The sequence below is a fragment of the Myxine glutinosa genome, chromosome 1 (assembly GCF_964187855.1).
Source record: "Myxine glutinosa chromosome 1, kmMyxGlut1.1, whole genome shotgun sequence".
NCBI classification, from domain to species: Eukaryota; Metazoa; Chordata; class Myxini; order Myxiniformes; family Myxinidae; genus Myxine; species Myxine glutinosa.
In genome coordinates this window covers 340,999,429-341,015,224 of record NC_136261.1, presented here as the reverse complement: position 1 = coordinate 341,015,224, position 15,796 = coordinate 340,999,429, and positions in this window count along the sequence as shown.

Sequence of the window (15,796 nt, the reverse complement as noted above, 5' to 3'; positions counted from 1 at the left end):
CCATGCCAGGTCTTCATGCATTTACCGGCTCTGACTTCACCACTGCATTCTACAGGAAGGGTAAAAAGAAGCCTCTAGAAGTTCTTGGGAAAGACATAGAAGGAACACTCATCCAGTTCTTCGGCAGACTAGCTTCTGAAGATCAACCAGACCAGAGTAGAGCAGAAGAGTTTGTCTGTTCCTTGTATGGCATGAAGGGTGACGTGAAGGATGTCAATGAGGCCAGACACGTAAAACTGTGTCAGATGACTGGGAAAATGGATAAGGTACTAGTATACCTATGATATTTCTATTGTTTAAGTAGTCTTTCACCAAGAAATAATTTCATTGAGGGAAGGGGAATGAATCGACATAACTTCAGAAAACTAAACTAGTATATTATTTCATCACTAATTTGTTTTGAGGCTATATTTTAGCATTATGGTGAAATCTTCTTTCTATGCACCCGACAGCAGATATGCCCACAAAGGGAGCTTTTTGAAGAGAGTAAATTTTCAGAAAATAGCTAAGTGTTATCCAAGTGGTGACTTGAGGAAACACTGACTTTGAAAAACGAAAGGGCATCTTGAATACAATTAGTTCAGCATGAATTGAATTTGATTGTGGATAACTAAATTTGAATCCATACATATCTTGTTTCAGGAAAACTCGGAAAGTGAAACAGAGATCTAACCCTCTCAAGAATCATAAGGATTTTCTGATAGTGATCTACTCATTGGATGTATTAAGCATATATATTGTAAATTCTGTTGGATGTCATGTAAAATAGATTTCACGTGGTATGTTTAATCTAGCCCAAATTTTGGGACCCTTTTTGGGAGGGGGGGGGGCGGGATCCGGCGGGCCTTATGTGGCAGACAATCGATAGATATATTGTACTTAATAGTAGATTGTAATTGATCATTTTAACTTGGTTGTATATTATGTGGTAGCTTCAATGTTTAATCCATCCCAAATTTGTGGACCCTTTTTAGGGGGTCTCTTGCAGTGGTCATTCTGTGCTCTGTGAGATGTACCTGTTGATTTCCATTTGGTTTCATGTGGTACTTTTGAGATATGTTCTAGGCCAATTCTACCACAGTGCCCCCAGGGTCAACTTTTTGGGTGTGTCTGGCGGGCCTTATGCAGCAGACAATCTGTCTGTCGATGGGTTTTTTATACTTATTGGAGTATAATTCTTCATTACAACTTGGTTTCATGTGGTACCTCTTATGTTTAATCCAGCCCAAATTTTGGGACCCCTTCAGGGGGATCTGGGGGGGCCTATGCAGAGGCAAATTTGTTTGGCGGTGGTCACTCTGTGCTCTGTGAGATGTACCTGTTGATTTCCACTTGGTTTCATGTGGTACCCCCAATGTTTGATCCAGCCCATTATTTGGCCCCCCTCTTTGGGCCCCAGGGGCCCCACGCAGCAGGGGGTCCCTGGCAGACATCCATATCTGAATATGTTAGGTGACACAATAAATGTTTCTGTACTCGGATATTGGTACCTTGTTCGTTTGACCAAAATGCTCTGGGCTGCCGGCCTAGGGCTTCATTTGCCCTCCCTCCCATTTGTTTTCTGGCTTGGGCAAAATCTGGGTTAAGGTGTATATCTGTGTTAAGATGGCTTATTGTGGAGTTTTCCCAAGGTAATTAGAACTGCGAGCAGTGATGATAGGCTTCCAGGCAATATGACTGCCAAACCATATGACTGAGGACGTCATAATTTAGAAGGAATTTTACTCATGGGTAGTCGATCCTATCTGCAAAGTTTTGTATCGATCAGTCACATGGTTTTGAAGACTCTTAAAGGTTTTTTTTTTCAATCCGATATGGCTACCAAATCACGTGACTGATGACGTCATAATTTTCAAAACTTATTCCACATGGGTATGCAATCATATATTTCAAGATTTGTATCGATCAGATAAGCAGTTTCCAATTTTTTAAGTTAAAAAAATCCAATATTGCTGTCAAACCACATGACCTATGACGTTTTTCTTGCAAACCTATAACCTCATAGTTAGTCGGTCGTATGTTTAAAATTCTGCATTGATCCATTCAGCACTATCAAATTCAATTTTTGAAGTCTTTTGTTGAATCCAATATAGCGGCGAACAAAAGTGAAAGTTCAAAAAACAAAATTCATAATGCACTAGCTTACACAGGTGTCTATAATCAGTTAAAGTTAAATAAAGCTAGCTATAATGTTTTTCTTGCAATCGTCTCCACAACATTTGCTAAGAAAAATAATTCCAAGAACAATAGGCATCCTATGGGAACCCCACTGGAAGCCTAATAATAACACAACACTAACTGATGATGCCATCATTTTCAATAAGTTTTCCTCATGGGTAGTCAAACATATCTGTAAGGTTTGGTTTGGTCAGTTGAGCAGTTTTGAAGAAGATTTTCTTTTTTAATCCAAGATGGTTGCCACACCATGTGACTGATGATGTCATAGTTTGCAAAAAAATTATTCATGGCTAGTCGATTGTACATATGAAGTTTCAGATTGATCCGTTGAGTGATTCTGGAGATATACATTTTCAAATATTTTTTTCTTAGATTGAAAGATGGCCACCATAACCACGTGACTGATGATGTCATAGTTCTAATTTTGTTTTCCACATGGGTATTCGATCACACATATGAAGTATCAAATTTATCTGTTGAACAATTCTTGATAAAATATTATTTAATTTTTTGCTTAAATTCAATATTGCAGCCAAACAACGTGACTGATGACGTCATCATTTTCCAAACTTCTTCCACATGCATATCTGATCGTATTTGTAAAGCCTTTGTATCGATCGGATGAACGGTTTTGGAGAAGTGGCTTTTTGAAGTTTCATTTTAAAATCCAATATGGCTGCCATAACATGTGACCAATGGCTTATTTAAAAAAAATTTTTACATCCTCATGGCTAAAAATTTTTTGCATTGATCTGTTCAGGGCTTTTCGAAAAGATTGTTTAAAGTTTTTGATAAATCCAAGATGGCTGCTGAAAAAAGTCAAAAAATGAAAACAAAAAAAGGTTATGCACAAATTTACATAGGTATCTATAGCAGGTTAAAGTTTCGCAGAGGTCTCTATAACGGTTTTCTCAGAATCATCTCCACAAAATTTGCTTTGAATAATAATAAAAATCCTGACAAGAAAAATAGGCTTCCAGTGGGAACCTCACTGGAAAAAAGAAAACCACCTTCAGAGGCCATTTTTTCCCGGCATGCACAGGTTGGCCTTTTTCTGGGACCATGGTTGTTGTCGTTTTTCGGTCCCCTTTTTGAAGCAATGTTTTATGGCCGGATGCCCTTCCTGCCACCAACCCTTTTTGTCACCTTTTACTACAAGCAGGGAATTACCAGTGAACAGGTACTCCATTAGCCGAACTTGGAAGGAATGAACAGGCTGAGTTCAACCCCCCTTGTGTTAATTCAGTGATTGACCAGGATTCGAACCCAGGATCCTAGGTATTCTAAGCTGGCACCCTAGCCACTAGCCCAACACCTCACTGGAAGCTGAAGGATAATAGCCTAATATCAATGTTAATACAAAACGCTAATAATACGAATAAATATACCAGCCCCCCACCCCCCCCCCCCATTACCAAGGGGCTTTTCCTATTTGGAAAAGCGCCATGCTAACGTGTATAGATAGCTTATCGTGGCATTTTGTGGGGCACCCTTAAGGGAAGTAAAGAAATTATAAATGACAAACACGGTTGATTAACCTTTACAGACAGTCGCTACTACTGTTTAACACTAAATTGAAAGGGAAGAAACCCCATGTTCTTGAGGATCATATGCTTATCCCATCCCCCACAGACAAACAAACCCTAGCCTAAATACACTGTAATCTATATACCCCAGAAAGGATAATAACATGAACCAACCTTCCGCTCCTATGGAGGGGGGACTGGAGAGGGGGGACTGGAGAGGGGGGGGGGGGGGGGGGTTATCGACTGTGAAAAATGAAATGAGATATCGAATTAGAGTTGAAATAAAACTGTGAGAGAGAGCAAGACACCGTGGGCCGTACAAAAGAGGCCGCATTTCTATGCGAGCAAACAAAGCCCTCAAAGCCCTCAAAGCTATGGTTACAGCGTACAAAATGACATTTTTAAAATTAAAGATTTGAAATAAACTTCTTTAAAGTGTATGTGCACATAGCTTATAAAATAAGAATGAAAAAATACATTTTTTCTATGTTTATTTATTTTATTTTATTTCCCGTCTGTGTTTGTTTATTTATTTTACATATGTGAATTACATGTCCATGCACACGTGAAATTAAGTTTCTTTAATGATCCTGGATGTGAACACAATTGATTCAGCCTTGAAAACTTGTACGAAAACCCAAAATTTTAAAAAAAAAGATTTCATGATTTGATTTCCTCTAGAAATGAAAGGCATCTTCTTTGGGCAGTGTATAATCGCCCAGAACGAAACAGGCATTGCCTGGTTTCCTTTGCTTTAGTTGTAATCAAAATGTACCTTTGTTTCTTCAAAAAGTAATTTATTATCAAAGACGTGTTGATTCAGTCTTAAAATGCACATCAGTCATGGGTGACTTCATTTTTAAACTTGAATGTATCGAAAACTTTTCGCTTTACAAAGTAAAAATAGATTTGTAGCGGTTGCCGCTGAACATACACAATCGCCTTACACCTGCCGAGGACGCAACCACGGAGCGATCGCTGTGCCGGGCTCGCCCAGACCGCCCGGAGACGCTCAGTCTCGCCTTGCCCAGGCATGCCCGGACTCGCCCGGCCCGTCCGGCGACACCCAGTCTTGCCGTTCCCGGGCATGTCCAGGCACGCCCGGCCCGTCCGGCGACACCCAGTCTCGCCGTTCCCGGGCATGTCCAGACTCGCCCAGGTCTCCCGGACACGCCCAGTCGCGCCTTTTAAGGGCAAACGCTCCGGCATGAGATATTTGAATGCTTGTTTATAATGCTGCCCGATAAACGGGCTTTTCAGAGTACCCGAGTTGATTTGATGCAATAAAGAAACTCGGACGAATTCCAGCTTTTTGTCGCGTCCATTCTTTCGATTCGAGTTGGAGCACAGCTCCTTCATTGGTGACCTACCGACATGGACACGGCAGTTGTCCTCAAACTGCCTACCTTCTGGGAGGCTCACGCGGCGGTTTGGTTCGCCCAGGCGGACTCCCAGTTCGCCCTGTGAGGCATCACCGCCGACGACACCCGCTTCCATCATGTGGTAGCAGCACTCGGCTCAGCCACCGCGGCCCGCGCCCTCAGCCTCCTCCAGCACCAGCCAGCCGCTGACAAGTACGGCGCGATCAAGAAGCTCCTCCTCGACGCTTTCGCCCTCTCATCGGCGGAACGCGCACTGCGCCTGCTCGACCTGCCTGAGCTCGGCGACACGCGCCCGTCCGAGCGAATGGATTACATGCTCTCGTTGCTCGGGGAGCACGCCCCGGATTTTCTTTTTCAAGAGCTGTTCCTCCGTCAGCTGCCTAGCCAGGTACGCCTCGCCCTGGCAAGCAGGCAGATCACGGATCCCCGCGCCCTCACCAGGGAAGCCGACAAGATCTCCTCGGCAGGCCAACGCATCGGGGCAGCGACCTGGAGGCCGCCGCCGTCCGAAGCAATGCCCATGGCGCCCGAGCACCCGGCACGGTCGGCGGCCGAACTGCCGGCGCAATTGGCGGCCGCTACGCCGCGCCGACCGCCTCCAACACGACGACCGGGGCCTACACTTGACCAGGCATGTGTTACTTCCATGCCAGGTTTGGACAAAAGGCCCGGACATGCCGACCCCCGTGCACTTTTGGCAAGTCCGGAAACGGCCGGGCGTTCTTTACCAGCCATGAGCGCCGGCCACACGGGCAACTTACTTTTTATCAGGGACAAAGCGTCTGGACGGCGCTTCCTGTGTGACACCGGCGCCCAACTGAGCGTCATACTCGCCTCCGATCAGGACAGGCAGTCCGCGGTTTGCAGCCCCTCCTTGGTGGTGGCCAATGGATCGGCCATCCACACCTTCGGCCCGCGCAACGTCACCCTCTGCTTCGGCAGCCAGCGCTTTCATTGGACTTTTGTGACCGCAAGCGTGCCCATGGCTCTGCTGGGCGCCGACTTCCTCTGCACACACGGGCTGCTGGTTGATGTCAAACTGCGTCGCCTCGTCAACGCCGAGACCTTCAGCTCCCTGGCATGCACATTGAGCAGCTCCGCGCCGACCGAGCTAGCATGCGCCCTCCCGGCGGCGAATGAGTTTGCTCGCCTGCTCGCAGAGTTCCCGGCCCTCACGCGGCCGACGTTTTCGGCCATCGCGGTACGACATGGTATCGAGCACCACATACCAACTACGGGCCCACCGGTTTACGCCAGAACCCGCCGCCTCGACCCAGCCAAGCTCGCCGTGGCCAAAGCCCGTTCACGCCGTTCGGCTTATTCGAATTCCTTCGAATGCCATTTGGCCTCAAGAACGCGGCTCAGGCGTTCCAGCGCTTGATGGACGGCATGCTGCGCGACCTGCCGTTCCTCTTCGTCTACCTGGACGACATCCTCGTCGCCAGCGCGTCCCGGGCCGAGCACCTCCTCCACCTACGAACACTGTTTGGGTGCCTCAGCGAGCACAGCCTAATCGTCAATCCGGCCAAATGCCACTTCGGCACAACGGCCGTTGATTTTTTGGGCCACCACATCACCAAGAACGGGGCCGTGCCGCTGCCTACCAAGGTCGAGGCCATCACCGCGTTTCTGCGTCCCCGCTCCATCAAGGCCCTGCAGGAGTTCCTCGGAATGGTGAATTTCTATCACCGCTTCGTGCCCCGCGCTGCTCAGCTCATGTGGCCCCTCTACGAAGCCCTCCGGGGCAAGCCGGCCAAACACGACGTCGTCTGGTCCGCAGCCATGGACGCGGCATTTACAAGCTCAAAGCGGACCCTCGCCGACACAACACTGCTCGCTCACCCGGTGCTCAATGCTCCCATCGCCCTCACCACGGATGCCTCCGACCACGCGGTGGGCGCCGTACATGAGCAATGGGTGAACGGGGTTTGGCAGCCACTCGCTTTTTTCAGCCGGCAACTCCGGCCGAACGAGCTCAAATATAGCACGTTTGACCGCTAGCTCCTCGGTCTACACCTGGCCGTTCGCCATTTCCGCCACCTCCTGGAGGGCCGACCCTTCATGGCTTTCGTCGACCACAAGCCGTTGGTTTACGCAATGGCCAAAGTCACGGAGCCGTGGTCGGCCCGCCAGCAGCGCCACCTCTCCGCCGTGTCGGAGTTTACCACGGACATCCGGCACGTCACCGGCAAAGACAACGCCGTGGCCGACTGTCTTTCTCAGACCAGCACGAACGCGGTCCACCTCGGCGTGGACTTCACGCTTATGGCGGCTGACCAGACCACCGACACCACGGTGCAAGCCGTCCGGGCGGCGGACACGGGCCTCCGCCTGGCCGACGTCCCCTTCACGGACACTGTCCTGCTCTGCGACGTCTCCCAAGGCAAACCGCGCCCCATCGTGCCCGTTACCTGGCAACGCCGCATCTTCGCCTCCCTCCACGGCCTTTCCCATCCTGGCCGGAAAGCTTCCCAGAAGCTGGTGTAGGCGCGATTCGTCTGGCACGGCCTTCGACGGGATGTCCGCGATTGGACCAGCACCTGCATGGCCTGCCAACAGGCCAAGGTCCACCGACACACCCAGGCCCCGCTGGCACCTTTCACCGTGCCCGAACGGCGTTTCGACCACGTCAACGTGGACCTAGTGGGCCCCCTCCCCCCATCACGGGGTTTCACACACCTGCTCACCATGGTGGATAGGACCACCAGGTGGCCGTAGGCCGTTCCCCTCGTCTCCACCACCACCGCCGACGTGGCGCAGGCTTTCATCGCCACCTGGGTCGCCCATTTCGGCGCACCAGCGGACATCTCTTCGGACCGCGGGCCGCAGTTCACCTCCGAGCTGTGGGGCGCGGTCGCCCGCAACCTGGGGGTCAGGCTCCACCGTACCACGGCCTACCACCCCCAAGCCAACGGGTTGTGCGAGCGGTTCCATCGTTCCATGAAGGCCGCGCTCATGGCCGGCCTTCAGGACGGCGGCTGGACCGACCGGCTACCGTGGGTCCTTTTGGGCCTCCGCACGGCCCCCAAGGAGGACCTCCGGGTGTCCACCACCGAGCTGGTCTACGGCCAGCCGCTACGCGTCCCGGGCGAATTTGTGCCCGACGCCACCAGTCCCTGGTCTGCAGCTCGCCAGCGCTCGGACCTCCAGGAGACCGCCCGATGGTTTGCCCCCGTGCCAACGTCCCACCACGGTGACCCCCAGGCCTACGTCCCCCCAGCACTTCACACAGCGGAGTACGTTTTCGTGCGTCATGACGCACACTGGGGGCCACTCAGGCCGCCATACGACGGACCCTTCCGGGTCCTGCGACGGGACGACAAGTCCTTCGTCATCGACGTCGGCGGCAGGTCGGACCGGATTTCGGTGGACCGCCTCAAGCCGGTGCACGTGGACATCGACCAACCACCTCGGTTGGCCCTAACTCCGCGGCGAGGCCGCCCCCCGTCCACAGTGCCTCCCGCTCGACCACCCCCCCCACACTGCCCCCCCCCCCCCCACGACCCTCCAGGGGTTGCTTCGGCCGGGTCATCAGGACCACCCTTAAATTGACCCTGCCGGTGCAAGTCGATTCTGGAGGGGCGTGTGTAGCGGTTGCCGCTGAACATACACAATCGCCTTACACCTGCCGAGGACGCAACCACGGAGCGATCGCTGTGCCGGGCTCGCCCAGACTGCCCGGAGACGCTCAGTCTCGCCTTTCCCGGGCATGCCCGGACTCGCCTTTCCCGGGCTCGCCCGGCCCGTCCGGCGACACCCAGTCTCGCCGTTCCCGGGCATGTCCAGGCACGCCCGGCCCGTCCGGCGACACCCAGTCTCGCCGTTCCCGGGCATGCCCAGACTCGCCCAGGTCTCCCGGACACGCCCAGTCGCGCCTTTTAAGGGCAAATGCTCCGGCATGAGATATTCGAGTGCTTGTATATAATGCTGCCCGATAAACGGGCTTTTCAGAGTACCCGAGTTGATTTGATGCAATAAAGAAACTCGGACGAATTCCAGCTTTTTGTCGCGTACATTCTTTCGATTCGAGTTGGAGCACAGCTCCTTCAGATTAAAACCAAACGTTGTTGATAACTATTATTACCACTTGCGAAGGCGTTGCTAGTCCAGTATCGGCGATTACAATGCATGGTGAAACTGTATAACGCTTTGACTCACTTTGACTCAATGCCATCACATAAGGGCCGCGGGCCGCTAATGAGAGCTTGATTTTCATAACATCCCGCGGCCCGGGTCATGACCTCTGTGACGTCACATCACGCGACGTTGACAGACGACAGCATCAGAATGGCTGACTCTCTTTACAATGACAACGACAGCGAACTGTCGGAAACTGAGCTGCAAAACCTGGAGAAAAGTGCGCTGCCAGACTCCACTGTTCGTGCTACAACTTACGGAGTGAATAAGTTTTCGACGTGGCTGGAGAAAAGGAACAAAATATGCCATTTCGCGTCCGTTACAGGTCGCGTTACAAGGCCCGCAGCCCGCGCCCTTGATTTTGCCCTCAGTGTGTTTGCCTTGAAAAAGTGGTAATAATAGTAACTAGAACTGCCACTTTAAAACTGCTGGCAGTGATGACCGGTTTACTCGCACCCACTTTTGATACAACCCCACTTTTGATACAACCCCACTTTTGATACAACCCCACTTTTGCGACCACCCCACTTTCTTTGGACATGCTTTGACACAACCCCCTTGGATACAACCCCGACACACACACACACACACACACACACACACACACACACACACACACACACACACATCCCCCCTACCGCACCCACACCCCTCCCCCCAAATGCACACCCCTACAAACACACACACACACACACACACACACACACACACTCCAACCCCCACACCCCCCACCTAAACACACACATCCCTCCCCCCCCCCACACACACACACACATCCCCTACACACAAACATACACACACACACACACACACACACCCCAACACACACACACACACACACACACACACACACACACACACACGTCTTTTTTTCATTTCTGTTCCTCACAATTCTATCCCTCTCTTTCATTCACAGACACACACACACACACACACACACACACACACACACACACACACACACACACACACACACACACATCCAACCGCCCCTCCTCCACACACACACCCAACCCCCCCCCCCACATACACACATATCCACCCCCCCCACACACCCACACACAAACACCCCCACACCCTTCCCCCCCCACACACACCCCTCCACACATACACACACACCCCCCACCTCCACACATACACACACACACACACACACCCCTCCATACACACACCCCAACCCCCCCCCCCCACACCCACACACACATCCACACACACACACATTCCCCTACACACCCACACATACACACACATCCAACCCCCCCTCCTCCACATGCACAACCCAACCCAACCCCCCCCCCCCACATACACACATATCCACCCCCCCCACACCCACACACACAAACACCCCCACACCCCTCCCCCCACACACACACCCCTCCACACATACACACACGCACATCCCCCACCTCCACACATACACACACACACACACATCTGCCCACCCCTCCATACGCACACCCCAAAACCCCACCGCACACACACACACACACACACCCCGTTTTGTCATTTCTGTTCCTCACAATTCTATCTCTCTCTTTTATACGCACGCACGCATGCACACACACACACACACACACACACACACACATCCAACCGCCCCTCCTCCACACGCACACCCAACCCCCCCCCCCCCCACATACACACATATCCACCCCCCCACACACCCACACCCCAACCCCCCCCCCCATACACACACACATATCCACCACCCCCCCACCCCTCACCCACACACACACACAGACATCCACACACACGCACATCCACACATCCGCACACACACACACACACACACATAGTCCCCCACCCCCACACACACACCCCTCCACACACACACACACAAACACACACACACACACACACACACACACAAACACACACACACACACACACACACATCCAACCCTCCCTCCTCCACACGCACACCCCAACCTCCTCCAACCTCCACACACACACATATCCACCCCCCCCCACACACCCACTCATATCCACCCCCCCCCCCACCCCCACACACACACAGAAATTCACACACACGCACATCCACACATACAACCCCTCCTCCTCCGCACGCACACCCCAACCCCCCCCCCCCCACATACACACATATCCACTCCCCCCCACACACCCACAAACACACACATCCACACACACACACATCCACACACACGCACATCCACACATCCACACATCCACACACACACACACACACATACACACATCTCCCCACCCCCACCCCCAACACACACACATACACACACGCACACCCCTCCACACATACACACACCCCTCCACACATACACACACACATATCCAACCCCCCCTCCTCCACATGCACACCCCAACCCCTCCCCACACACACACATATCCACCCCCCCCCCACACCCACACACACATCCACACACACACACCCCCCCACACACCCACACATCCAACCCCCCCTCCTCCACATGCACACCCCCCCCCCCCACATACACACATATCCACCCCCCCACACCCACACACACAAACACCCCCACACCCCTCCCCCCACACGCACACCCCTCCACACATACACACACTCACATCCCCCACCTCCACACATACACACACACACACACACACACACACACACACACACACACACACACACACACACACACACACACACACACACACACACACACACATCCTTGCAAAAATCAAATCTCTGAATCTGAGATGGCCCAATATCCAGATCTTTTCATAATATGATAGTCTACTACTGTGCCAAATTTGGTGCTTTCCCCACAAAATGCACAATTGTTATGCTATATTTAGCTTAGCTGCCGGACTATATTGACAAATCTGCAATTGGAATTTCATTTGAGGTTGAAATGACCGCGGGATATCGTGTGATAGTGATCACGTCCTGGCTGGACATCGTCTTCTTCAGTAGCTCATAACTTCGAGTGAAATGCGATTGAGGTAAAAATAGTCAGAATTTCACCAAATCTGTTTCATTCGTTTGTTAATGTGCCTCCCCTATTGACAAATCTGTAATTTGAATTTCATTTGAGGTTGAAATGACCGCGGGATATCGTGTGATAGTGATCACGTCCTGGCTGGACATCTTCTTCTTCAGTCTGTCATAACTTTGAGTGAAATGCGATCGAGTTAAAAATAGTCAGAATTTCACCAAATCTGTTTCATTCATTTGTTAATATGCCTCACCTATTGATAAATCTGCAATTTGAATTTCATTTGAGGTTGAAATGACCGCGGATCGTGTGATAGTGATCACGTCCTGGATGGACAGCTTCTTCTTCAGTAGCTCATAACTTTGAGTGAAATGCGTTGTTGTTGAAATGCGTTGTCGTTGCGTTGCGTTGTGTTGAAATGCGTTGTCGTTGAGTGAAATGCGTTGAAATGCGTTGTTGAAAAAAACACCTCACAGCTTGACCACCGCCGCACCCACTCCCCCTCAAACCACCTGCCCCCCCTTATCCTGCCATCCCCTGTCTCAATTCTCCCCAGTCTCCCCTACTGACCTCTCTGAACTCCTCATCGGAATGAAAACTGCCACCTGCACTCTTGACCCCATCCCCTCCAGCTTTGTCAAGGCCTCCCTTCCTGCTCTCTCTCCACTTATCATTGCAACAATAAACTCCTCCCTGTCTACAGGCATCGTCCCACCATCCCTCAAAATTGCTGCTGTTACCCCCATTCTGAAAAAACCTGGACTAAACCCTGACACCCTAAATAACTTCAGACCCATCTCCAACCTACCCTTTCTGTCAAAGGTTTTGGAACGCGCTGTAGCCACTCAACTCAAACATCACCTCTCTGCCAATAACCTGTATGAAACATTCCAATCCGGATTCCGCTCCAACCACAGTACTGAAACTGCTCTCCTCAAAATCACCAACGACCTTCTCCTCTCCTCTGATGCTGGAAACCTCAACATTCTCATCCTCCTCGACCTCAGCGCCGCCTTTGACACCATCGATCACACCATCCTCCTCACCCGACTTGAAACCACCTTTAACATTACCGGCACTGCCCTCTCTTGGATTAAATCATACCTCTCTGACAGACGTCAGTTCATCTCCATCAATAACTGCAAATCCCCCACTGCTCCCCTCCCCCAAGGTGTCCCCCAAGGTTCAGTTCTTGGCCCCCTCCTCTTCATCCTTTACCTGTCCCCCCTCGGTCACTTAATCCGCCGTCATGGTCTCCAATTCCACTGCTTCGCCGATGACATCCAGCTTTTCATCTCCACCAAGTCCATCTCCACCGCCACCCACTCTATCCTGACAAACTGCATCACTGAAATAAAATCCTGGCTTCAAATCAACTTCCTCAAACTTAACTGTGATAAATCTGAAATAATCATCATTGGCCCAAAAACGCTCACCAAGTCCACCCATAACTTTGCCCTCAACATCGACGGTTTCCCAGTATCCACCTCCCCTCACATCCGGAATCTTGGCATCATCTTTGACCAAACCCTCTCCTTCGACAAATACACTAAACAGATCACAAAGACAGCCTTCTTTCACCTGAAAAACATCGCCCGTCTCCGTCCATCCCTCTCCTCCGTGGCTGCAGAAACCCTCATCCACGCCTTCATCACTTCCCGTCTGGACTACTGCAATAGCCTCCTTTATGGTTCACCCTCAACAATCACCAATAAACTCCAATACATTCAGAACTCCGCTGCCCGTCTACTCACCCATTCCCGGACCCGTGACCACATCACCCCCGTCCTTTACAAGCTTCACTGGCTCCCCATCTCCCAGAGAATCCAGTACAAAATCCTCCTCTTGACCTACAAAGCCCTCCATAACCTGGCCCCATCCTACCTGGCTGACCTCCTCTCCAGACACACTCCCACCCGCAACCTCCGCTCTGCTGGTACCAACCTCCTGACCCCCCCCATCCGGACCAAATTTAGATCCTGGGGGGACAGGGCCTTCTCCATCGCTGCTCCCACCCTCTGGAACTCGCTACCTCACACCATCAGAGACTCCTCCTCACTCACCACATTCAAAACATCACTCAAGACCCACCTGTTCAACACTGCATTCAACATTTAACCCACAGCATCTAACCCCTGACTATCTCCTCTCCTTCTCCCTCCTTTGTGCTTTGAATATTTCCCTATTGATTCTTCTTTTTTTGCAATTGTCTTTATGTTTTGCTGTGCATTATGTTTTGCACTCTGTCAAAGCGTCTTTGGGCTTCCTGAAAAGCGCTATATAAAATAAATGCATTATTATTATTATTATTAAATGCGATCGAGTTAAAAATAGTCAGAATTTCACCAAATCTGTTTCATTCGTTTGTTAATATGCCTCACCTATTGATAATTCTGCAATTGGAATTTCATTTGAGGTTGAAATGACCGCGGGAGATCGCGTTATCGTGATCACGTTCTGGAAGGACAAATTTGTGTGTTTCTTCTTCTTTCAACAATAAAGACTTATAGCTTCGAGACCGTACATCCAATCATCTTGAAATTTTGAACACTTCTTCCGATTGATGAGCGCTACATTGCGCTAAAAACTCAAGTCGATCCATGCAGTGGTTCAAGAGTTACAAGCTTTTTAAAATTTAACTTCCATTATTTATTGTGGCCAAACCATGTAACTTATCTAAACGTCTCAAGTAACATTGAAACATCTCCTCATGAGGAACAGTTCTATAAAGTGTCCACTCGATATCTCCACAAATGATGGAGGTGATACCATTTCTAGTTTGAGCTTTAAAACGTCATAACTCTGAAACCATGTGTCGGATGAAGTCGTGCATGCTGACTTTGTTGTTCGTCATGGGCATGCGAATACGCATGCCAAGATTGGGCTCGATCCGTCCAGCCGTTGTGGATAAAAAGGGGTTTTTGTGTTTTTTCACGAAAAACAAGATGGCGGCCGAACCATGTGACGTATGACTTCGAAATTTTTTGCAGTCTGAGTTTTTTTTAACTAAGCATCTGGGGAATAAAATCCCATTTTCGGGGGAGAATTTTTTTTTTGTTTGACGAATACTAACCTCTTAACATTAGCATTTTTAATATACTCGATACACATGTCTTTTGTTCCCATTGAAGAGTTCTTCAGAATGAGCCATTCCTCAAATTTTTCCATTGGGCCGTTTCGGAGATACAGAGGGGGAAATTTTAATTTGTTTTACAAGATGGCGCCCATACCACGTGACCTATGACGTCATCATTAGCATTAAAAAATTCTAGGAGCCGAGTCGATCATTTGATGAAAATTTCCTGTCAATCCGACCAGCGGTTGCTGAGAACATTAATTATGAAGTTTTCGGAGGTGCAAAATAGGGCAGAAGAATAATAATAAGAAAAACTCTAGCAGTAATAATAGGTTACTCTCCATTTCATGGAGAGTAAACCTAATAACATGATTTTGTACGGGCTTTATACTTTTTTATTGGCCCTTCATCAATGATTAGCAGCCCTCCACAGCCATTAGCGGCCCTTGGGCACTTCGGGCCCTCCGGCCGCTAATGGCTATGTCGGGCTGCTAATCATTGATGTCGGGCCAATAAAAAAAGCATAACGCCCAACAAAATCATGTTATTGTTATATTGTATTCC